Below are 25,845 nucleotides of genomic sequence, written 5' to 3' on the forward strand. Positions count from 1 at the left end.
GGAGGACTGTGTTCCTGAGGCTGAGCTGTGAAAGGAAGGTAGGTTTGGGAGAGAAAGCCCCAGTAGAAGGTGCAGACAGACTAAGCAGAAGGGAGAGACCCTCTAGGAAGTGAAGGCAGCCAGTGGCTGTGAAAAAATTTTGAATGCAATCTTGAGCCTTTGGGCAGATTTCCCTTTCTGACCATTTCTTTTATTGAAGAAGAGTCCTGTGGCTCAGAGCAGAAGGCAGATTACAGAGGTGAGATATGGGTGGGAGCTGCTAGGAGTTTGGCATGTTACCTGGGGGTGCTGGATGAAGGCACAGAATCTAGAGAAACTGGGAGGTAGAGTGAAACAGATGGAGAGATTGGTTGTATGGAAAGACCTTGGGGAAGTTTTATGTTTGTAAGAAAATTGAGCATGTGGGGCACTTGAGAGAAAGAAAGAGGTTACTGTTTACTTCAAGACAGAAGGTAAAAACCAAGACTGTCCTGGCCAATCTGGGGGCAAATAGGTATTGTTTTATTCAACTTTGCATCTCTGTGACCCAAAGACAAAAATAATTTAGAGAAAGAAAAGTTTGTTTGGCTTGCTGTTTCAGAGGTTCAGTCCATGGTTGGTTGACTCCAAAACTCTGGGCTTGAGTTTATGAGTTTATGCAGAACATCATGATAGAAGGGCATGGCAGAGGAAAGCATCTCAAGAGAAGGAAACCAGGTAGGATAGGGAGAGAAATAGAAAGAGAGAGAGAGAGAGAGAGAGAGAGAGAGAGAGAGAGAGAGAGAGAAACACTATGCTTATAAGAGATGAAATATAAACCCCCAAGTCACACTCCAAGTGACTTACTTTCTCCTGTTACATCCTACCTGATTCATCCACTGATTAGGTTACACCTTTCATAATCTAATCGTTTCACTTCTGAAAATTCTTGCCTTGTTTCACACATTAACTTTTGGGAGATACCTCATATCTGAATCATAACAGTACCCCACTTATAGGAAATACAGGAAGAAGGGCCAGTTTGTGGCAGGTAGAGGTTGGAAATGGATTTCTATAGAATAAATTCAGCTTGGGAAAAACTCTTTAATTCCATCTGTACCTTAAAAGACACAACTTTAATGGATGAAGGAAATATGGTGTGTATAAACAATGAAATATTACTCAGTTGTTAAAAAGAATAAAATTATCATTTGCAGAAATATAAATGGAACTGGAAGACTTTATTTTAAACAAAATAATCAGGCACTAAAAGATAAATATTCATTATTTAACTTATCCATAGAAGCTAAAATATTGATCTCATAGAGGTAGAGAGTTGAATAATGTTTACCAGAGACTGGGGAATATGTTGAAACAGGATGTTTCATGAACACAGAGCTGCAGTTGGATAGGGGGAGTAACTTGTGGGGTTCTATAGTACAATAGACACAATTAGTTCAATGTTGCAATATGACTAGTAGAGAGGGTTTTGAACATTCCCAATATAAGGAAATGATTAATATTTGAGATGATATATTGCCAGCTATCCTGATCTGATGGTTAACCCTCATAAATGTACTAAAAAGCTGCCTGGTATCCTATGCACACATACAATTACTTTGTGTCAATTAAAAAAATTAAAGACATAGCTTTTTCCTTATCATCTGAAAGTTCATCTTGATTTAAGAAATTTTTAGGAATTTGTTTTGAATCTTGAAGAAATGATTCTGTGGGGCTGGAGAGTTCTAGAAAGGACTGCTTACTAATTACTTTTCTCTGTTTCCTCTGGCAGAAAACCCTTCCTTGACTAAGGACATTTTGTGTGCTACTCTGAGTTGCAAGCAAGGTGGGATAAGGCATCTCATTTTATCTGCTATCCAAGGGGTCACTTTGGTGCACAACTACTATCAGGTTTGTCATCTTCTATTTTTCAGAGAATGTCATATTCATTCCTGAGGGCCCCTGCGAGGTAGTCAAGGTATTGCAAGCTTGCAGTGTGGTCCTTATAACCAGAGCAATTGTGTCACATATAGTCATGGTGAAAGTTAGGCTTGCAAAATGAGCCTTCACCCTTTCTGTCATTCAGATTCTTTCAGTCTGTGCAGAAGTTGACTGGCATTGAGTTGTGGGAGCTGCTTTTTCAAATACCAGGAATTTTGTGAGCTGGTTGTTTAGCACCAACATCATTAACAATCAAATTATGTAAATATATGATTATATAAATTGGGTTAAAAATAAAGTTAATAAATACTCATTAACTCCAAACTATTTTAGTATATTTTACTGGTATCTGTTTTCCTGATATCATTTGCTTCTGTGGTATCTACCTCATGGAAACACTATATGGTCACATTTAGCGATGTCATGTTGACAGTGTGAACTAGGCAATGTGAGAGTGCTTACACCCTGGGAAGTGGCAAGTACTACAAATCAGATCTTTTATTTATTGATTTTTTTTGAGACCTAGTTTTTAAACATTTGCCAGTCCATCTCCAGCTCTCACTAATCACGAACACTGCCATGTTCAAGAACAATAGCTGAGGGGAAACCAGTATAGCACTTTGCTTCTTATTAATTTGGACAAGTGCCCAAGATCCCCAGGCAGGGACTCCAAATAACATTGAATCTTAGAATATGACTTTCATCTGGGGCCCACTCTTTTGCTTGGAATTAAGGACCACTGGGCCCACACATAGGCTCAATGGAGTTTTTTCCACACAGCCTGCCTTTCTTCTAAGACCAGCTCTGAACTTTTTTTTTAAATTGTTTTTACACTGACTGTACCCAATGATATGTCCAGTGAGTGTGGCATTATCCCAGAGAGTGAAAAGAGGGACGATACCAAAGTAGCTCAGTGGTGTTTGTGCCAATCTCCTGGGACGTGTGAGGGCACCAAAGACTGGGCTTCTGCAGTAGGTAAGGAGAGGATGAGAGCTGTTGATCCTTATATTCTCCAGCTTTTGGAGGAGTAGCATATGTGAGCTGATATCCTTATGAATCCTGAGAGATAATTGCTAGTGCAGCCCCTGTAGTTTGTCAGATTTTCATTGATTTACTTAGGCCATCAAATTATTATTATTATTATTATTATTATTATTATTATTATTATTACTGGGGATTGAACCCAGAGCCTTGTGCATATGAGGCAAGCACTCTACCAACTGAGCTATATCCCCAGCCCATTAGACCGGTCAAATTTTTAATTTCAGATTCTGCAGATCTTTGTTAGGTATGGGTTGAGCATGCTTAATCCAAAAATCCTAAATCCAAAATTCTCCAAAATCTAAAACTTTGAGCACCAACATAACAGACACCACAGATAGAAAATACCACACCTGACCTCATAGGAGGTCAGGTGTGGTATTTTCAGTCAGAACAAGGACACTCGAAAGTGACTTCCAGGCTATGTGTACAAATTGTGTGCAAAGCATAAATGAATTTCATGTGTAGACTTGGATCCCATTCCTAAGAAATGTATGTGCATTGTGTATGTGCAAATATTCCCAAATCCAATAAAATCCTCAAAACTTTAGGTCTCAAGCATTTTGAATAAGCATACTCAGCCTGTATTAAATGTGAATAAAGAAAAAATACTTGCAGCTTTTGAATGCTGAGAGAAGTTTGTGATAATAAAACAGGCAAGACACTTCAACTTTTGAAACAACTAACTCAAAGATCATATTTTTATTTCAAATTATTATATGGTTGTCAAGAATTCTGACTGGTAATAGGTTAGCTTTGATGAAGAGCGGAAGTTCCTTCCTCTGATGACAAAGAATGTTGCTATCTCAGGATGCAAAACCGTTAGAATGTGCCCATTAAACCATCAAATGGAGACTTTTAGAAATGTAGTTCTTTTCCAGGATATGGGATGTAAAATCTCCTGTGCCTGATAAAGGCAGACAAAGTGCACAGTGCCATCTTTAGTGTTTCAATATCTAAATAGTTTAACACACAGTTTTCCCAGTTCCTTTTGGAATGAAAGTCCCCACCGGCTGAATTGATAAGCTCAAGGTTCAGTGTCTCAGCTCCTTACTCTGCTGTTTTGCTTTCCTGATGGCAGAAAGTAGCCATCAGGAGCTAAATGGGGTTCAAAAATGACCACAGGACCCAACCTGTCTTTATACTTCTGAGATAAGCTAAAATGGAGAATGTGCCCAGATTCCAGGTCAAACTGCAAATTTCTGACCACTTCTCTAAATCAAGACTTTTGGACCCATCTGTGTCCACTTACTTGAACAGTCCCTAGATGATACAGGCTTGTTCTAGCCACGGAATGAAGTACGATGTGTGCTGCTTTTTCCATGGGGTGGTATTATGTTATCCCAAAGGTTTAACTTAATGGATGCCAGTCTCAACTGTTCTAGATACTACTTTCCTGGACCCTAGTAAACCTGTGCTGAGAAAATTGGAACTTTTCTCCCATTAGTTATTGCTGCTGAGGAGAGAGGTTATGCACGTTCCTTCTTTATAAGCCCCTCTGTGATTATCATTTTGTTAAATTTAAGAATAATATCCATAGTGGGAATGCTATAAATGTATTGGATTTAATTTAATTTGCATATAATTACAAGTTATAAACTAGAGGTTCTTTTCTATGAGCCAATGTTCCCTGGGCAGAGCTCCCCATGAGATAGGTTTAATTCAACCTATATTCTTAAAGTGAGTTGGCTCTAAGGAGCCACTTGTTTGTACCTATATGACTGGTTGTCTCTGGGCACTGGCATGCTACAAGGCGGGGACATCTATCCAGGAAGGAGAATATTGGACCTGTGAAATATTTTAGTGAGTGCACTGGGGAGAGTTTAGAGAGCTCCACATTTGGAAATAAGAATAGAAGATGAAAGTGGAAGGGAATACTTTGCATGTCACTAGAAATGAGCACACAGACTGAAGCCTTGGGACCAAACCTGGGCATCTTCCTGCTTTTCAGATGCATGCCTATGATTGCTACTGTTCTTTTCCTTTCTGCTTGACTGTGGTTACACTTTGGCCTTGAATGGGTTCTGTGCACAGGTCTTCAGGGTCATGAGTGTTGGGGAGGCTGGAGGGGATTTGTCTTTAAGGATAGTATAGACGCTGGGGATCTAAGTAAAGAAAACAGAGAGGTCTGTGGGCCCTGAGTCCTGCCTTGAGAAAGACAATGAAGAAACTGGCCTGAGGCAGCCACTCCCTCTCGAACCCCTGCAGGTAGCAGGCAGCACTGCTTAAAGGCTGGCTGCTTCTACCAATGCCCCATGAAGTCTTCATGGCTGGATACTCACTGGTCACCTTACATCTAAATGAGGCTTTTTTCTCTTCTTTTTTTCTTCTGTGACTCTTAGTGTTTCTTCTAGGTTTATCCATGTCATTGCAGTTGGCATGACTTCTACAGACCTTTTTATTTATTCATCTTTTAAACTTTGAGACAGGGTCTCATTAAATTGCTGAGGCTGGCCTTGAACTTGCCATCCTCCTGCCTCAGCCTCCCCAATCTTTGGGATTACAGGTGTGCACCATTGCACCTGAGAAAACTTGTAAGTATCTCTTGTTGTTTTGATGACAGTCATCTTAATATGTATGAAGCGACATCTCTCTGTGACTTTTATTTGCATTATCCTGCTGATTGATGATGTTAAGCACCATTTCATGTACCTATTTATCATTTGTGTGTTTTCTTTAGAGACATGTCTATCTAACACTTTGACCAATTTTTATAATTAGGTTGTTTACTTTTGCTACCGAGTAGCCCAAGTTCTTGAGAACCATATTGTAGTAATCTAAATGCAGGTTGGTCACTCGGGAGGATGTTTTTTATTCTCTGCCATGTATTGAAGAACATACCATCTTCTTGCGTCTAGGAAGAGCCAGGAATAAAACCTGGGCTCCCCTACTTTGTAGCTGAAAGCTCATTCTACTGCTCTGCAGTGACAGAGGCAATGGCCATGACTTTCCATTTCTGTTTCCTGAGTCTACCGAGAATAAGTAAAAACCTGACAATACATGTAACTGTGAGGGCAAAGGTTAATTTTTAAGTGTGTGTTTCTGACCTATATCACTGCTGTGTTTTCTAGGAAATTGAAAAGTTATGGTCCTCACCTAATCAGATAAATTGTGAAAGTCTTAGCAGAAATCTTTCTAGCACCTTGGAAAGCTTCAGAAGTAACTTGGAAAATGCCACTGACCAGGACTGCACATGCCAGCCCCCACTAGAGACAGTTCAGCAGCACATGAGCACGTAGGTACCAGCGGGATCTCACGTCTTCTCCTGCTTCATAAAGAAGTCGGGCATTCCTTAAAGATGCATTCCAGCCAGATAAGGGTCTTCACTAAATGTTATTAATATGCATATGAATACGTATACATTTTCTAACCATCATAGTTTTCCATAACTAAGTTTTTAAATAGCAAAATGTAAGAGCAGCATTCACCATAAGGCTCACTTCACTGGTGATCAAGGAATTAGAATAAAATGTCATGATCCAATATCACAATATGGTATTAAATATGAGTGGATGAACAGTATAAAGTATTTTTGATTGCTTCATATTTAATTAATTTATCTCAGAGTTCTAGAAATATAAGCCCTCAGATGAGGATGTCGGGGACTTTGTATTCTACAAATGACATTCGCAGAGAGATGTTCATCTGACTCTAGATATCCTAATTTCTCAAACATCTCCTGATAGATTCTGCCTGTTCCTTTCACATTTGTGTAAAGCTACTTATTATGCATCTTTATTTCCTGATTTTTCTTGCTTGGCAGGGTCTCTGAGAAGGAAATATTGCAGTGTTGGTATTAATGGATATTCACATACAGATGGTGTGGGGAGAGATTGTGTGTCTAATTATCAGAGGAATTTTATGGAAATGTGATCTTGTTATCCGTCTCATCTCCTGGGCACTAAGGCAGGATTATTCACACCAAAATTGTTTCTGGTATTTTATCTTGCCTAATTTAGTTTTAATTTCTTGCCATCTTAGGTTTGCCAAAAGTTTTGAGAAGACTTGGTTGTCTGGGAATTCCATTATGACTTTTCTTAGCAATTTTACAGTTACCGAGAGTAAGTATGTGGCTTTCCAATTTTGCTTGATTAAAAATTAAATTCACTTTTTTTCACTCAAATGTTATTAAAATAAAACATACAAAGGAAACCTTAGAGTATATGTGAAAATGACAATAGAACTTGGCTGGTCTGATGTTTGAGGGCTTTATAGAGAAAATTCTCAAATCCTGGGGTACCAAAAAAATCAAGCAGAGAAGGAAGAGAAGTGTCTGTGGTCTGGATTTTGCTCTAGTTCTGTCTCCTTGGACGAATGTCGCCTATTAGTTTCTGCTTCTCTGTCTTCTCTGTATATACAACTCACAAAGCTGCTTGCAGAATCAATATGCTAAATCTGAAGAATTCTGGAAAATCCTTAACTGACCCTCCTCTTGCTACAAAATGAGATAAACAGATACAGGTGGAGAAGTGAGTTTCTTATGAGACTTGATCATTGTTCCCTAAGATAAAGCTCTTTTTCAAGTCAATCTTAAAATACAGAGGTCTTCAAATGAGTAAACAATTGACCAGATAATACTATATATTCTGGGGTCTTGATTTACTTCTAGTATAAATGATCTCAGTTGCCCTAAGAGGACTAAGATGGAACTTTATTCAGTGTCTTCTCTAAGTTGGTCATCGTGGAGGAAACCATCCTTGTCAGATTTTAATATCAAATTTTGTTACCACAAAAATATTCAGAAATAATTGGAACTTTTTTAAAAAATAAAATTTTATTCCTTTTGCTCATTTTTTAGATGTAAAAGTAAAAGATTTGATGAAGAATGTCACCCAGCTCACAAAAGATCTTCGCTCTTCTATCCACATCTCAGATGAGACCATCCACAGTATCTTAGAAGCAAATATTTCCCATTCCAAGGTACAGGCTGCTGCTTCTGTGCTTGCCCACCTACGGGGCCCTCAGCCTGAAGCTGTTGGTGTTGTGTTATTCTCTCTCCTCTTCCTTCTGTCCTCCCCCATGGCTAGGGGAGCGGGTTGCTGCACAAATGATATAACCGAAAGCAGAAAGGGAATGAGAAAACGAGCAAGGAACCAAAGGATATCACTGTCTCATGACAAAACCCTGGGAGTCTTTAATTTCATAATATTGTCTTCATTTGGGATTAGAAAGGATAAAACTGGTGATGATTTTTTTTTTCCTTGTAATCTCTAACTCTGATGCAGGACATGCCAGGGTGCCTCTGCTTGTTTCCATAGCTGTTATCAAACTGAAAAAAATATCCCAAAGCAAAACAGCTGAAAATATTTTTAAAATGGACTCCAATATCCTTTAAGTGGAGAGTGACAGTGCACAATCTGACAGTGTGCTGTGGTAGTGACTTGTGAAGGCAGATGAGTAATGACGGGCCATGTCATCTCCAAGGTGATTGAGACGCTCTGGTGAAGGCAGCTGAAAAAGTGATGAAACTATTAAAAAGCCATTGCAAAAAACCCAAGGATGAGTAACACATATTGGGTTGCATTGAGGCGTGGTTTATCTCAGAAGAGGGGAGCAGGGAAATTATGCGTGGGCCACAGCAGATATCCCTGGGGTCCTTTGCAGTTGCTTTTCCAGACGCCTTTTCAGCATTCCCAGTTGGAGTCTTACTCTATTCAATAGAGAATTATTAAATTGGCTTACAAAAAAATGCATTGATTATTAGTTGGGACCAATACACACTATTTTTATGTCAGTTATGGTTAATTAGGGGGGGGTCGCTAATGCACCTTGAGTACCTTAAGAGTTAGTCTAAATTAAGAAAGAAGTAGATTTGTATCTAAAATTCAAATTGTAGTATTACCAAGTTAGTAAGTAAGACACATAATACCTACTTTTCCTAGTATCTATTCAACTCAGTAAATACTACATATGCATGAAGATGTTGGGAGTGATAGTGGAGGTGAGGAGAGTGATGAAATTTCAGGGAGTAGTGGTGAAATTTCTTCACTCAGCTCATGAGTAACCTTAGATAGAAATAGTGAATAGCTTTCCTTTGAAATCTTAAGAGTTACTGGAACTTGTAACAGGTAAATGGACTAGTGACTAAATTAATTTGAGTAGCTTCCTAGGATGGCTTTAAAAGGAACATCAGATCACCTAATTTCTGGGGTCCTTTCAGATCCAAAGTCTTATGATACATCTTAGGTTTGGACATAGGTGTTTTTGATGCTTGCTGCCTGCTTAAGCAAGCAGCCACCAGGTGTCACTGAAGTTCTATCATGAGTGGGCTATGTCCTTAGGAGGCTTGAATTAAATGGTGATATGCCCTATGGAAAGGTTTTGCAGTGATTTTTTTTTTTTGGTAGTTTGTGTATCTTCCTCTGCATTTTTGGCAGTATAATTCATTGTGGTCACCTAAATGGGTGGACCGTCAAGTAAAGGGGAGGGACATAAAAAGTTGCTTTTATGCTTTTCAAATACATAATGAAGTTATTTGCTTTTATATGTAAGTCTATCCATGAACCCGCATGTATGCACAGATCATAGGCAAGGGATTTTATGTCAGGTTAGGAGGTAGCACTTTGGGAACGAGTTTTTTATAGGTTGTTAGGTGGGCAGCAGCATCATATAATTTGTGGTACCCTTTCTTTATTTTTCTTCCTGGGCTTCTCTACTGTAGTTGTACTAGTCAGTTTGCAAACTGACCACATTGTATCCATCATCCAAGTTGTTGGTGGCCTGCAGGGAGTACCTGAAGTGAGGTTAGCCTAAGTGGTGGTAAGGTTCTGGAAAAATTGCAGAAAACTTTCTTTAATTAATTAATTCATTCATTTAATCATTCATTTAAGAGCTTCCTGCACTTCAGGCATGATTTCAAAAGCTGGGGCTTAATTTGCTACTCTAGGGAAGTTAACCTTCTGTAACAACTCAGTAAATATGTAACAAATCATGACAGTGTAAGTGAAGAATCTGGAAATTTCTAGGATGTGCATTTATCACAGGGATGGGAATAGGTGGTTCTAGGAAGCCTCCCTGAGCATGTGACATCTAGGCCAGACTGGAATGATCTGAGAGTCACAGGGCTTGGGACATTGCATCAAAGGACCAGGAGCAGGAATGAGCAGAAGGAGGCCAAGGCAGGTTGACACCTTGATACCAAGTCGTTTTCTTTTCCACCCTTGCTTGGCTGCAGAGAACCAGCTGTGGGTATCTATGAGAAGCTCCTCTCTTGCAGAGCTTCATTCTTTAACATCAGCACCACCCAATTAAAATCCCAGTCGCAGACTCTGGAGCCCAGCTAGCCCTGCCACCTATCCTGGGCTGCTATCCCTTCTACCCTGTCCTGGTAGCACCTCTTCATTTTATGCTGGATTCCTGTGTCTTAAGCTTTCATCCACATCAACGGTGGTGTGCTTCTTTGTGTTAAGCCAATTTTTTATTCTTTTAAAATCAACAGTGAGGTCAAACAAAGAATCAGGACGCAAACAGAGAGTGATCAAGGGGTCTGTTTACTGCCCCTTTGTTTTCTATGCTAAACATCTGAGCAGCATTGGGAGGAAAATTCCACAATTTTCATAAATTTGTTCCACCTCCACCCCTGCCATAGTTCTTAAGGAGGAAGGGAGAGGGGGACACCCACAGAGTTTTGATCTCTTTCTGGAGATCCCTTCAAAGGAAAGGTATTCCGAGTCTCGTCGTTATTTCTTGTGAGTAGAAGTGATGGAGTTTGGCGAGTCTGGTCACCTTGATAGGGCTGGTTATGTGGATGTCAGCTGTTGGCTAGCCCACAATCAGAATTGTTCCAGGGCTGATATTATCACCCGTCAGTAATTTCCAAAGTCTATTTCAAACAAGAAAACCTAGGTTGTTTTCATTTTCTCCATAACTTCTTAAAACAACTATAGATAGAACCATGACCCTTCCTGAAGACAGGAAAGAAGAGAGGGGTCTGGACTTGGAGGCAGAGGGATCTGGGTAGGGAGGGTTGCCAGATGGTGGCTGTGGCTGCTATCGAGAACTGCAGCCGGCCAAGTTCTTGTCTCAGTGGGCTACCCTACCCTAGAGGCCACCTGCCAGGGTGCAGTGCAAGGCTGGGCACAGCATTTGATGGTAGCCCACAGACCCCAGATGAGTGTTATACATTCCAGTGCAGAAATGGTTCTCCTTAGCAATACTGGAACAAAGATGGAATTAATCAGCTGTACCTCCTCTCTCTTTTCTAAAATACAATTATCTTTCTCAATCAGTGGCTCTATCTAATTCTTATTCATCTTTTTCTTGCAATATGCTGTAAGCCAAAGCTGTATTTTTTTCTGGTAGTTGCTTAAGAGCATATCAGTAAGAACGGTGGTTGCTGACCACTTAGAAGTACTCTTCTCTGTCCCGAGAGCTTTGTATCTCATTTAATTATCCCAACAATCCTTTGGCATCTTGTTGTCACCCCAGTTGTTAGTCATGTAGCTGAGACTTGCAGATATTTGGCAACTTTGATGTCAGCATCAGATGGAGTCAATCCAGCTAATACTGGCCTTTCTGTTTCTCCTCCAAATTCATTACCACAGGCTCTCCACCCAGTGGCTTCAGTCCTTCTGCAGCCTCAGAGCTGTCCCTTCCTTTCTTGCACCTGTCTCTTTATCATGTCAGCAGATTTGAGCTCAGTTGTAATGCAGAATAGAGGGCCACACTACTTCTCTTTGAAATGTGAAGAACTGTTTCTCCTATTTGACCCGATTTTGTTTTCTTGGCTCACAAAGCTTAAATTGATAGAGCAGCTCTTCCTGATAGTCCTAGATCTTGGGCATCACTGTGAGTGTTTCCTCCATCCTCACGATGATGCTGAGAGCTGCCATCCTGTTCAGATTTTCTCTGTACCTCTGAGTCTAAAATCACTAGGTGGACAACACCAAGACCATCTCCCATGTTCTGCTCTGAACAGGACTAGACTGTCAGCAGACATCTGTTAAACAAGCTCCTGCTAAAAACTGCAAATGCCTCCCCTGGGGATGATCTTCATTTATAAATCAAATATCTTAAAGCTGCTGAGTAGGTGTGCATGGCTCATGGAGGTGGGGTGATGTCTTCTCTGGGACCCTGGTCTTCTTGCAGCTGTCTAAGCCAAACATGGACCCATAGGAAAAGTATCAGGAACTCAGCATCCATGTTCCTGGTAATTTACAAAAATCAGCCTGAGCACAGCTTAAGTTGAAAGATGCCTGTTGAGCTTCAATCAGAAATCACACATTTTGCTTCCAACCAAGAAAAACAGTGTTATCGTAGGTTTATTTTTACTCATCCTGTTCCCACTTGCTTCAGGTGCTTTTCAAACAGGAAAAATGGTCACAGGATTTTAAAAAGACAGATGATAAAATTTGAAAAACCATAGAAAAGCAGTAGAAGCAAGTATGTAGCTAAAACTGTTGCTCTTGTGAATCCCCTGGAAGGTGTGGGGCACTCCCTGCTTGGTAAAAAAGATGTAAAATATTTCAAGACAAATATTTGTGCCGTGGCACTAAATTCCAAGCCCTTGCCTTGGAATCATGGCATGGTGAACTGGCCAAGGACCAAGACAAAGGCTCTATGGCAAACAGAAGGACTTTCACTGGGCCAGTTTGGGTTGATGCTCACAAAAGCTGGGAACCACTCCTGTGGGGTCAAGTCTTTGGATTTGGATGAGTCCCATTTCCCAGGAAAATTTCATACCTTAGCTCATTTTGTAGTACTGACAAAAGAGGGACCGCTTTAATTAAAGCCAGGGGTAGATGCTCATATTCTACTCCTAGCAGAATACCCCCAGAACCACCCTTCCCTTCAGAGGCATTAAGAAAAACTTTGCCAACTTGTGTTTGCAACATGCACAACCCATATATAAAAAGGATTATTGATTATTTAAGTATGAAAGCAAATATTATTCCAAATGTCCCCGTGAAGGTTATTTTTTTTAGGTGAACATTTTAGGTTAATATTTAAATCAGCAGACTTTGAGTAAAGCAGACAACACTCCCAAATGTGATGGGCCTCATTCAATCAGTTGAAGACCTTACCAAAAAAAAAAAAAAAAAAAAAAAAACCAAGTTCCCTCAAAGAATAAGAATTTCTGTTTTTAGGTGGTGTGTTAGTCCGATTTTCATTGCTGTAACCAAAAATAACCGACAAGAACAACTTAGAGGAGGAAAAGCTTATTTTGGTTCAAGCTTCCAGAGGTTTAGCCCATTGCTCTGGGCCCAAGGTGGGGGGCAGCACATCACAGAGGAAGGGTGTGGAGGAGAAGAAGCATTGCTCCATTCACGGAAGCCAGGAAGCAGAGGAGAGAAGGTGGGAAGGACCACAGGGAAGATGCATCCTTCTAGGGTATGCCCTAGTGACCCACTTCTTGGAGCCCTGCCCCACCTGCCTATGGGTACCACCTAATTAGTCCATTTAAACTAGGGTGGACTGATCCGGTTATAGCTCTCACAATCCAACATCTTACCTCTGGGCATTCCTGCATTAACAGAGGAGCTTTTGGAGGACACCATATCCAAACCACAATAGGTAGACTTTGGACTTGAGCAGCAACATCAGTTCCTCCTGGGCTTCCCGGTCTGCTGGCCCCCCCACGCAGATTTTTGGCTGGGCAGCCCCTGTAAATGAATGAGCCAATTACTTAAAATAAATTTCTCTGTGTGTTCTCCTTACTTTGTAGATGAAGTACACACACACACACACACACACACACACACACACACACACACTTGACCTATTCTTTTTGACATTTTGTGGCACATGAAGGCATTTTAATTTTATAAGCCCCACCTGATTGCATGGCTCCTATAAAGCGAGAAGTAGCTCTTGTCAAAAGTTTTATGCGTTTAGACCTCACTTGGTCTGCAAGCTTCACAGCAATATTATCCAATGGGAGTGTAAACACACAAAAAGAATTGCAGGTTTTGTTTTATTTTATTTTATTTTTTTTAAGTGGAGGTCTTACAAAGTCATTAAATGAAAGGCATGCTGAAATGAAGACGCACCTCAGGGCCTTTGACAGTGATATGTAATTTTAATCAGGTGTGGATACAGGCTGTCCTCAGTTCTTCCTTCCAAGTTTATTTGCTCTATTTTTTTAAAATTATGGTTTTATTAGTGTACTATAATTAGAAATAGTAGTGGGATTCGTTGTGATATATTCACAATGCACTCAACATTATTTACTACATTTCATTCCCTAGTAATTCCCTTTTCACTCCCCTCTTCTCTCTCCAGTCCCCTCCTCTACTGAGCTCCCTCTCTCCCCCCCACACACACACCCTATTTTATTTGTTCTAATTTGTTATACATGACAGTAGAATGCATTTTGATACACTGTACACAAATGGAGCACAACTTCTCTTTCTTCTGGCTGAATATGGTTTAGATTTATACCAGTAGTGTAATCATAGGTGTATATAGGGCAATAATGTCTGTCTCATTCCACCGTCCTTGCCCTCCCCACGCCTCCTCCCCTCCCCTCACTCCCCTCTGCACACCAAAGTTTCTTCATTCTTCCTTGCCTCTCATTATGGATTAGCATCCCATTATCAGAGAAACACATTTGGCTTTTTTTTTTTTGGGGGGGGGTTAGCTTATTTCACTTGGCATGATGTTCTCTAGCTCCATCCATTTACCTGCAAATGCTATAATTTCATTCTTATTTAAGGCTGAATAATATTCCACGGTGTATATTTTCTTCATTCATTCATCTGTTGAAGGGCACCTAGATTGATTCCATAGTTGAGCTATTGTGACTTGCACTGCTGTAAACATTGATTTGGCTGTGTCACTGTATGCTGATTTTGAGTCCTTTGGGTATAAACAGAGGATTGGTATAGCTGGGTCAAATGGTGGTTCCTTTCCAAGTTTTCTGAGGACTTTCCATACTGCTTTGCAGAGTGGTTGCACCAATTTGCAGTCTCATTAGCAATGTATCACACACAGTATTTTTAATTAGCACATTATGATGATGCCTAAAGTGGCATTTATTATGATGTATTCATACCTACCTATTGAATAATTTGGTGGATTGTATTCACCAGTTTTTTCCCTTTTCCTTCCCTCTTCCCTCCCCTATGATCCCCTGTCTATTCTGTGGAGTTCCCTTAGGTTTCCATGATATTTCTCTTGTTTTTAATTCATTTTTTTCTTTCTAGCTTCTGCATATGAAAGAGAACATTAGACTCTTGACTTTCTGAGTCTAAATTATTTTACTTAGCATTGTGGTCTCCAGTTCCATCCCTTTAAGAGCAAATGACATAATTTCACTCTTCTTTATGACTGAGTAGAACTCCATTGTGTATATACATCACATTTTCTTCAGCCATTCATCTGCTGATGAATACTAACTAGGCTGGTTCCATAACTGGCTCTTGTGGATTGGGTTGCTATTCCACTCCTTGATATTTACCTAAGCACCAAAGTCAGTGTATCATAGTGATAATGCATTCCAATTTTTATAGCAACAAAATTCACAATTGCTCTTACTTTTAAAAAATTAAGACAAGCCTGGGAATACTGTTTTCAATCCAAAAGTGGAAGAGGCAAAAAAAATGATTATATATCAGTTTACATCACTAACAGTGAAAAGACCCAAAGGTAAGTGTAATGGCATTACCAGGAGGTGAGCCCTGCAGAGAGATGAGGTTTGTAACGAGCTCCCCATCCCCCAAATAAGAGTAAGCTATAAAGAAGTCACAGGGTGATGTACAATTTCAGAAACATTTCCATTTCAAATGTTTAAAACACAGTGGAGGGTTGAGCTCTGCCATACTTTGGATCTTGAATATCCCTCAGACTTGAGCTTAGTCTGCAGCCTGTGGCGCTGTCGGGAGGTGGAGGAACCTTTAAGAGGTGGAACTTAGTGGAAGGAAGTGACCTCATGGGAGTGTGGCCCTGAAGGGGATATTAGGAGCCTGCTGCTTCCTCTCTCTCTCTGTTTTCCTGCTGCCATGATTGGGCAGCTATGGTCCCCCACCTGCTCCCTGCATGAGGTTCTGGTTAACACAGGCCCAAAGGCAACACAGCCAACTGACCATGGACTGAAACTTCAAATCATGAACCTAAATCAGTCTGAGACATTTTGTCACAGTGATAGGAAGCCAACTAACAGGCAGGCGAGTCTTCAGCACCCTGGGGTTCTGTTCCCTGGCAGATCATGCTTGAGAAAGCTGAGACTGCTGGACCCCAGGTATAAGGTACTGAGTGTAGTCACTTCTGACCCTCCTGCTTTGAAACAGGTTCTCTCCAGTGCCCTCACCATGGCTCTGTCTGGAAAGTGTGATCAAGAGAGTCTCCTGCTGACATTTCCTGAAGACGAAACATCTTTGTTTGCAATGAAGGAACTCTGTGGCCTTCCCGGGTCGAAAGTGTATCCTCTGATTGTGGTGATGAGTCAGAACCTGAACCTGCGGACTTTCATTTATAAAATAAGGAGAATTTGCTGGGATGTGTTAAGCTTCAGAGGAGGTGATTCCATGGATGGGCAGATGAGACTGTAGTTTATGCAGTCATCCTCATCCTTGGTATCCTATCCTGTTGGGCCCCAGGTATAAGGGGGAATTTACTTCAAGACTTGCTGGAGGTACTAAAACCTGAGGATGATCAATTCCCTTATATCAAATGGTGTGGTATTTGCATATAACCTACACATCCTCCTGAATATTATTTATTTATTTGCAGTGCTGAGGATGAAACCCAGGGCCTCCCACAAAGTGCTTTAACTGAGTTGCACCTCCAGCTCTATGTACTTTAAATAATCTCTAGACTACTTATCATAACTATTGTGACATGTTAGGTAAATAGTTGTGGTACAATATTGTTTAGACAATAATGCCAAAAAAATCCGTATCTGTTCAGTATACACACATTTTTTTTAATGTTGTTTGTCTTTGGGTTGGTTAAATCTATATATGTCCACACCCGACTGTACCAGCTACTATAAGACTTGTTGGTCTCTATGTGACTCTGTGGCAGCCTTGGCTACCTGTAGTGTCGTCTATTTGCTGGTTCTGGGGCTCAATGAAACTTTTTTATAATAAAGGGGTGTTTAGGAGACCCTGCAGGGTGACCTTGGAGACAGGGTATGGGGACTTCTGTCTCTTGGATAGTGTTGGTGGTAGGTTATGGAATCAATAAGAAAGGAACAACAAAACCACCATGACCCTAGCACCAGGTTTCCCTCTTTACCAAAGGCCACCTTTCTGGAGTGTTTGGCAAAGGTGGTCCACTCCTGAGCCTCCCAATCAGGTGCTGCCCTCTTTCACCATGGCTCATGCTTCTCTACTCCTATGACAGCTGGGGCTGAGGTCTCTATTAAGCCCCAGCCCAAGATGTCCTAGGGAGAGATGGAGGATGGGCAATGCCAAGTCTCTGTGTGGCCAGTTCTTCACCTAACCCCATGACACCCTGGCACACAGTGGCAGGGTAGGGAAGCATCTGAGATGGTAATGTCTGCCAGATAGAACTGAGAAGGGGAAAGGCCAATAGAGTTAAGGCAAACCCTAGTTCTACAGGTCCTAGGCAGCCCACTGGGACCAGCCTGGGTCTCCTGCTCTTGGGTTCCTCCTTCCCAAAGTCCCAACTTTCCTGGCCTCCACAGTTTGAATCTTTACTCACATTTGCAGAAACCTCAGCCTTCATTCTTGGGGCATGATCTTGGTTCAAGGTCCATCATTTTCCCTTTAGGGATATATTTTATATTTTACAATGTCTGAGTTGCAGTATAGCAAGGTTACTGTGGATATTTCAAGTCACAGAGAAGAGTTTTGGGGTCAGCAATGGGTAGAGACACTGTTCCATCCATTCATGGTCTCCTTCCCTTATAACATCCAAAAAATTCAATGGATAATTGGATAGTGTGCAGGTGTGTACACATGCCAAGAACAAATATTAATTTTCAGAATGAGTGCATTTTAAAGCCTTGAGGAGGATGAATATTTCTTAAATGTCTTCATAATTTGTAAGCCCACATCTTTCTTGGTGGAATGAATATTTAGTTTCTTCATTCTCTCACCACAGCCCTCTCTGCCAACTTTACAGTATGCCTTTGGGGAAGCAGATATAGGGTCATCAGTACACCGGCATTTCACTGGCCACTCTATTATGTGCAGGAAGTCTCTGATTTGAAATTAGTGCTTCAGAGCACCTAAGTAATTATTTTGACAAAGGCCATCATCCATGCCAAGATTTCTTCAGAGGATAAGATAGTAGATTTGATTCAGTCTTCCAGACACAGTGAAGATGTTATCACCGTTAATAACAATGCTCTTATCTGTCAGGAACCTTTCATGTACACAGCTTTCTGAAAGTTGATTTGATACTGCTCAGAGCTGGGAGGGAAGACCAAATTCCAGTGCCATGCATTGGCACGAGGGTTCCAGTGTAACTCCAGTGCACCCAAGCCCATACACTATCTGTTTCACTTGGCTGACAATGAATTCTTGAAGGCTTTTTCTAAGAAATGCTTTGCTGGATTGCTTGTGCACATTCATCCATCGGTGCCCTGACTAAATCCCAGTCACTTCCTACCCCAAGTCAGGGGTGCTGTTGCCACTTCTAGCTGTAGCTGTAATTAAAAAGTCAAATATAAAACCTGACAAGAGCTAATGCTGTTTCTCCTGCCTAAGTCAACTTTATTGTCTTAATGGACAGGACCTCATTGTTATTAGTAGAATGTTAGTGAAGGAAGGTACTGTGATTTTACGTCCCCAAAATTTAGCCACAGAACTTACAGCTAAGTGGCAGGAGCAGAACTCTAATGAGCAGAAATATAAAATAGTGACCTTGGGATTATTTGCTTCAGTCTGCAAAGAACCCTGTTTTCAGTATGCAAATGACATGTGGAAGAAGGAGATTCCCTCAGACGGACTTTTCCCACCTATAGAAAGAGGTGGTGTTTGCTAATTTAACCATTCATTCAATACATATTTATTGTGAAACTAATATTGTCACATGCTTTTCTATCTCTGTTAGCTACATATGTGATCAACACAGGGAAAGTAAAGTCAAGCTTCCAGGGAATTGGCATTCTAGAATGGAGAATATGCAAATAATACGTAGGATGCATACCATGGCACAGAGTGATAGCACAAGTAGATTTTTAAAAAAATTTATTGATTCTATTTAGTTAGGCATAACATTAGGATTCATTTTGACATAATTGTAAAAGCATGGAATATAATTTGCTCTAATTCAGTCTCTTCTTCCTGCCCCTTGCTCCCTTTCCTCTGCTTTACTGATCTTTTAAACTGTTTAACTTTTTTTTCCTTTTTTTATGATTAGTGTCTTGTAGATGTATGTGATGGTAAGATTCACTGTGGTATATTCATAGAGGTACATAGGAGAGTTAGGTCAGATTCATTCTGCTATTCTTGAAGAGCACTTATGTTTTTAAAGAACCTAGGTTAAATTCCCAGCTCTAAACCATGCTGAGACTTAAGGAAACGTTTCCTGTCTTTGAGTCTCAGTTTTCTAATCCACAAAATGAGCATTACCATGCACAGTCCCCAAAGTGTTAGAAGGCTTGAGATGATGAGTGCATGTAGTACATACAGTGGAGCAGTAGATAAATGTAAATTGCTTCACACAAAAGCATTGTGTTCTTTTCAGCCTCTTCTCAAATTTCCACCTCAGGCACCCCAAAGATACAAAAATAAATGTTTTAAAATGATTTGAGTTTTAACCATAGATCACATTTGTTCCTGGTTTACATTTTAACAATACTGGTGCCACTTAATGAGCTCAAAAAAAAAACCCCAGCTTTATCTACTCTAATAAAGAGGATTTTTTATAGAGTACAGCAAAGATGTCTGTGAAGTTGAAGAGAGAATAAAATCAAATAGCAAAGTTTTCAGTGCTGAAAAGATGCTTGTGAGAGTAAAAATACAATGTTGGTTATTTCATGATTTTTTTTGTCCTGGAAGACTCTTATACCTTCTGAAGCAAATGGCTTGCTCAACTCCCTGTTGGATGTCATTTCCAGCCTCAGTGCCCTACTTGTCAGAGCCCAGCATGTCTTCAAATACCTTCCTGAATTTCTTCACACATTTAAAATTACTGCCTTGCTAGATATGCTGGACTTTGGACAGGTATATGTTTGATCTTTGCTCCTGGGGAAATGTTCAAATTTTCTCTTTCTTTGAATTTGTGCCATTTTCCCTTTATTTCTCTTCCAATATCTAAAATTCACATTGGAAAACAAAATATAGGGATGAGAGTGTCTCTTGATGTCTCTGGAGGCAACAACATAATGGAGTGAGGGATGCCATCTCCCTAAAAGCCAGATGACAGAGTTGCTGTTGATCCACATCCCACCATTATGGAGGTTGGGAGAGCTCATGCATTGTCTATGAAGTACAAAATTACTAACTCAATTATTAGCACAAATGAGATTTCAAGGGCCTGTTTAACTTAATTCAGAGAGCAAATTGCTTTCAAGAACCTTAAAACATTTATTTACATATAAATAATTGGCTAACAAATTACAGATCATTTTCTGAAAATGCAAACACAAGCTTGAATTAGATTAGCAGTTTGATATTGGTTTTTGCCTGAAGTCTCTTTGCCTGGGATGGAATGACCAGAGATGAGCAAAGAGTGAGTGGTTGTGTAGAGTCGAAGGTGTAGAATGAGGAGCTCTATCACAATGTCCTTTAAGCTTCCTGGGAGGCATGTATCTTCATTAGCTGATGCATAATGTGGATAGTTATCAAGTATTGGGGTAATTTGGCAGTGTAAATACACATTAAGGCTGTCACTGAGTTAGTGATATCTTATGGATTAATAATTTATTACTGGACACACAATAAGAACTCACTGGTGGATGAAATTTTCCTCTTTTACCAGGTACATTGGCCAGACAAATCATTGCAATGATTTGAATGTATCCCAAGGACAGAAAAGACTCAAAGTAGAGATTCTGTTCTTTTAACTCATTGAAGAACTTAAAGGTTTAGCTAGAGAAGGGACTACTTTTTCAGAAGTGTTTCAGAGAATTGTTTCAAGTCAATGTATAATTGCAATTTCTTTTTGTTAAATTTTCAGGTTTCCCAAAATGACCAGGCTAGAAGTTCAGCCTTTGGTTCTTTGCAGAATGTGATGAAACTGGTTTGCAAGGACCAGGCATCATTCCTTAGCAATTCTAACATGTTCCTTAATTTGCCCAGAGTTAACGAGCTCTTGGAAGATGACAAGGAAAAATTCAACATTCCTGAGGATTCAAGTAAGACAGTAGAAATCAATATTTATTTAGGTAAAATTGTATATTAATAATTAGCCCTGTATCATACTGAATATTCTGTCTGTGCAAAACACTAGTGGTACATAACAGTGGTAGAATTTCCTCTTTCAGTTTTAGTGCAGTCACCAAGTGCTGGCATAGCAGGGGGCTTTGGAATGTCCCAGTACTGTTGAGCATAACTGAGACTCTCACCTGTGTCATCAGTAGGTTTGGTGAGCGTCCCACTGGCGAAGACTTTGAACATTTTGGCCTCTGCAAAATGGCAGCCTTATACAAAGAGAACTTTTGTGTGGCCTCCTGCAGATCTTGTCTACAAAGTTTCATTTCAAATGAAAGCAGATTGATTAGTGACTTCCTTAGTCCCACATTAGGGGCATGCATGTTATTTTTTGTTTAATTTTTTTGCAGTGCTAGAAATTGAGCCCAGGGCCTCTTTCATGCTAGGCAAATGCTCTCCTGCTGAACTACACACCCAGCCCAGTGAATACATTTATTACAAAGGCAGAGTAAACATGCTGGGGAGGGTGTTGGCTTAAACTGTTCAACTTCCCCCACCAGTTACACCGTTGTGCATCTTTGGTCACATTGTTTTCTACCCCTGAACCATGTTATTCTCTTCTACAACATGGAAACAATAGACCTACCTCACAAGATTGTTGTAAGGTGCAATGGAGATGATGTGTTTCAGCTACTTAGCACAATAGTATAAAAATGCATCTTTGTGGTTTAAGACTGCAAACATTCATCATCTCATAGTTTCTGTAGGTCAGCACCCAGCCACTGGTTGGCTAGCCCTCCACTCAGGCTCTCACCCAGTTGTAATGAAGGAGTTGGTTTGTCTGGGTTGGGCGCTCACATGAGGCTCATAGGTAGTTGTTGGTAGAATTATTTTCCTTGCAGCTATAGAACTTGGGGAGGCAATGTCAAGGCCAGCAGGTGTATCTCTTTGGCTCTGAGGCTTCCAGTCTCTTTTAAAGAGTTTATTGGATTGCTCAGACAGGATACCTGATTGCTTAGACTTTAGATAAACTCCAACTCAGCAATTTAAGGGATCTTATTTACGTCTTCAATATTCCTTCTCTTTGGCTATGAAATCTCATTCTGAGTGGGGCACCTGTCACATTCATAGGTTCTGTCTTCATGGGAAAACAGGAGAATATATAAGGCAGCCATCCAAGGGATTGTGTAAGAGTTGTCCTACACATCCACAATATGTCTTTATGTATTTTCTAACCTAGACTGTAACTAAAGACAGAGTACTGGTAGAACTGGAAACATGGGATTATGTAAGTTTGCAGATAGAGGAAGAAGAGTCAAGTATATTGTCCTCAGAGGCAGAGGCTAGTATGTTCCTTAGCTGATGGATAATTTGGACAGCTGTCAAATTACCAGGGTAATTAATTAGTATGGGCACACATTAGGGCTATTCATTTTAATAATTTTTGTTGTCTTCACTAATACTCATTTTTTCATCTGTTTTGTGCTTGGGATATTGAGGGTGATTGTCCCTCTAATTCAACTGTCTTTCTGCCCATCCATCCATCCATCCATCCATCCATCCATCCATCCATCCACCCATCCATCCATCATCCATCCAGCCAGCCAGCCAGCCAGCCATCTAGTCATTAGCTAACAACATTGAGGATCATTCTGTGTTGATCCTTTTATACTTTATTTGAGATAATTGTCACAGGAACTGTTGGATAACACCAGTACTCTCATTCTTCAGAAGACATGCTGGAAAATCTAAAAACATTAAATGACTTGCTTAAATTCACTTAGCTCACAGATGGCAGATGGCAGGTTTCCTGGTTTCAAAATCCTTGTTCTGCACATAAAAAGATTATGTCTATTCTTGTTCTACACATAAAACGATCATGTCTTTTCTAACATATAAATTGCTACCACATATTTTTGCTTGCAATGCAAAAGAGTAAGTTGATAAAATATAGAGCAACCTCCATAGTTAATGCTTTAAAAAGGGGTATGTAGTCATGCTCTTAATTTATATTTTAGGATATTATTTTATTAATGTTATTGTATTTGGAATAAAAATAATTTTTTTCTGTTCAAGTGAAGTTGGAAAGGTGAAATTAACACTGAATAGGATCTTACAGCAGTACTCTTTAAACCTTGATATTATGAATCATAATATTAAAGCTAAGATAAATTTCAATTTTAAGTGTTCTATTTGTGGGTAAAAGAACTAGTTATTAATTTACTTATTGTTAGTTTAAAACCTTATAATATTTGATTACTAATTGTTGTGATGAATTACCTATTGATTTAGACAATTAATTTAAGTGAACTTTTAATTGCAGTCATCCAGCCTCACAAAAATAATGAGAACCACCATGAGGAATTAAGTATTTGAGTGAAAATAAAATGATTTAATGTATCAAAAGCGCCAAGTTTGATAGGTCTGCATAGATGCATGAAAGAAAATCCAGGAGCAACTTGTAAAGCTGACTCCATAAGAAAAAGTGAATTTAGGTCTCAATATTGTGACTATTGAAATGAGAATTTTCTTGATTAAAAACTCATTTAAAAAAATAATTGCCATTTTCATTTTCAAGTGTCTGTACCATCACTCTATGGATCACTTAGTTTGAAAAGGTGAGAGTTAAAAAATATTCCTGGTTTACTTCCCAAGCTGTCACATTCATAGGTTCTGTCTTCATGGGAAAACAGGAGAATACATAAGGCAGCCATCCAACGGCTTGTGTAAGAATTGTCCTACACATCCACAATTTGTCTTTATGTATCTTATGCCTAGATTGTAACTAAAGACAGAGTACTGGTAGAACTGGGAATATGGGAATATGTAAGTTTGCAGACAGAGGAAGAGGAGTCAAATGTACTGTTCTCAGAGGCAGTAGGTTAGTATGTTCCTTAGCTGATGGATAATTTGGACAGCTGTCAAATTACTAGGGTAATTAATTAGTATGGGCACACATTAGGGCTATTCATTTTAATAATTTTTGTTGTCTTCACTAATCCTCATTTTCAGAGTTGTTCTCAAGCTCAGAGTTGTTTCATTCGTTGAAAAGAAGGTATTGTGGAATTGTAAATATGTTTCCCTTAACCTGGCCATCTGTGTTATGTAACATTTTAATTTTTTCTCTTAATTGTGACAGCACCATTTTGCTTGAGCCTTTACCAACAAATTCTCCAGTCTCCAAATGGTGCATTGGTGTGGTCTTTCCTAAAGCCTATATTACATGGAAAAATACTGTATACACCCAATACTTCAGAGATTAATAAGGTCATTCAAAAGGTAAGTTAAAATGAATGGGAATCTCATTTACCATACATCGGTCCTACCAGGAAGAAATCTTTAAATATGTCAAACATAATTATTACATAATTATTACACTGGATTATATACAATTTTCTTATGTTGATTACTATTTATTTTGGCATGAGGTTTTTTTGTTTGTTTGTTTCTGTTACTCCGGTTGTGAGATGTGGATTATTGAGTCCATCTTTTAGAGGATACTTTGGAGGCAGGGAATATTATTTAGAATCATGAATGTACTGAACTCATAGAACTTTAATATTAAAAGTCAAGGACAGCTGGGCACGGTGGCACACATCTGTAATTCCAGTAGTGCCGGAGGCTGAGACAAGAGGATTGTGAGTTCAAAGCAGCCTCAGCAACTTATGGATCCCTAAGCAATTTAGCAAGACCCTGTCTCCAAATGAAATAAAAGAGGCTGGGGATGGGGCTCTGTGGTTAAACTTTCCAGAGTTTAATCCCAGGTACCAAAACCAAACCAAAACAAAACGCAAAACAAGCAACAACAACAAAACAAGTCAAGCAAGATGAGAAAGGAGGGCAGTTTCAGGTTAGGCAGAGGGGAACAGTTCCAGGAACATGCAGAGAACAAAAGCTAATCTGTTTGGGTCCATGCATTTGGTACTTGAGAAAGGCAGACATAGCACATACAAACTGGTGTATTCGTTAACATTTGTAAGTGATGTTTTCCAACTCAGCATGAGGCTATATATGACCCTGTGGAGAATAAGATGAGATGAAGTGGCCAAAAGAGTTTCCCCATCAGGAGTTTCTGTTTGGGAGGTTCTGCTTGCTTTCCCTCCTTTATATTTTTAACTTCTTGAATCTGTTTATCACAGAATATATTATTATCAATATTTGCAATTTCTTCTTCAACAATTGTGTCTGGGTTTTTTTCCTTGTCTGGTTTCTTTTCTAATGATCTTTTCCTAGGGTCTTTTCTTGTCTCATGTGGCTTGTGAGCCTGTAGGTACCTCAAAAGGGGACATTTTACCAAGGACTTGGGAATGACTTGATCTTACTGTCACACACAGAAAAGGAGATACCAGTTCTGTCAATTTCTATGCTTCAAATAGCATTAACAATTTAAATACTTAAAAGTGCCATGTGATCATATGATCATAAGTCATTTTTGATCAAATTCACTTTTACAAGTTTCCTGTTTCTGTCCTACAAGTCACTAGAAATTATAGTGTCTGTAGTTTTCATAGCGCTATATGAGGTTACAGTTAAGTTACTTGGAAGCTTTCTGTCCTTACTACTTACCCCAGGAACTACATTTATCTTTGCATATGCTGAATGTTATTTACAACTTTTTTTTAATCTTGGAAATATGGTTTTGAAAGAGTATTTTGAAAGAGTATTTGCAAACGTCTAGACT

The 25,845-nt window shown here is 39.6% G+C and overlaps 1 pseudogene; it reads left to right on the forward strand.

The window, feature by feature from the left end:
* The window catches only part of LOC144368925 (ATP-binding cassette sub-family A member 13-like), a 398,370-nt pseudogene that overhangs the window by 64,413 nt on the left and 308,112 nt on the right, over positions 1-25,845 (forward strand).

The sequence above is a fragment of the Ictidomys tridecemlineatus genome, chromosome 12 (assembly GCF_052094955.1).
Source record: "Ictidomys tridecemlineatus isolate mIctTri1 chromosome 12, mIctTri1.hap1, whole genome shotgun sequence".
Lineage (NCBI taxonomy): Eukaryota > Metazoa > Chordata > Mammalia > Rodentia > Sciuridae > Ictidomys > Ictidomys tridecemlineatus.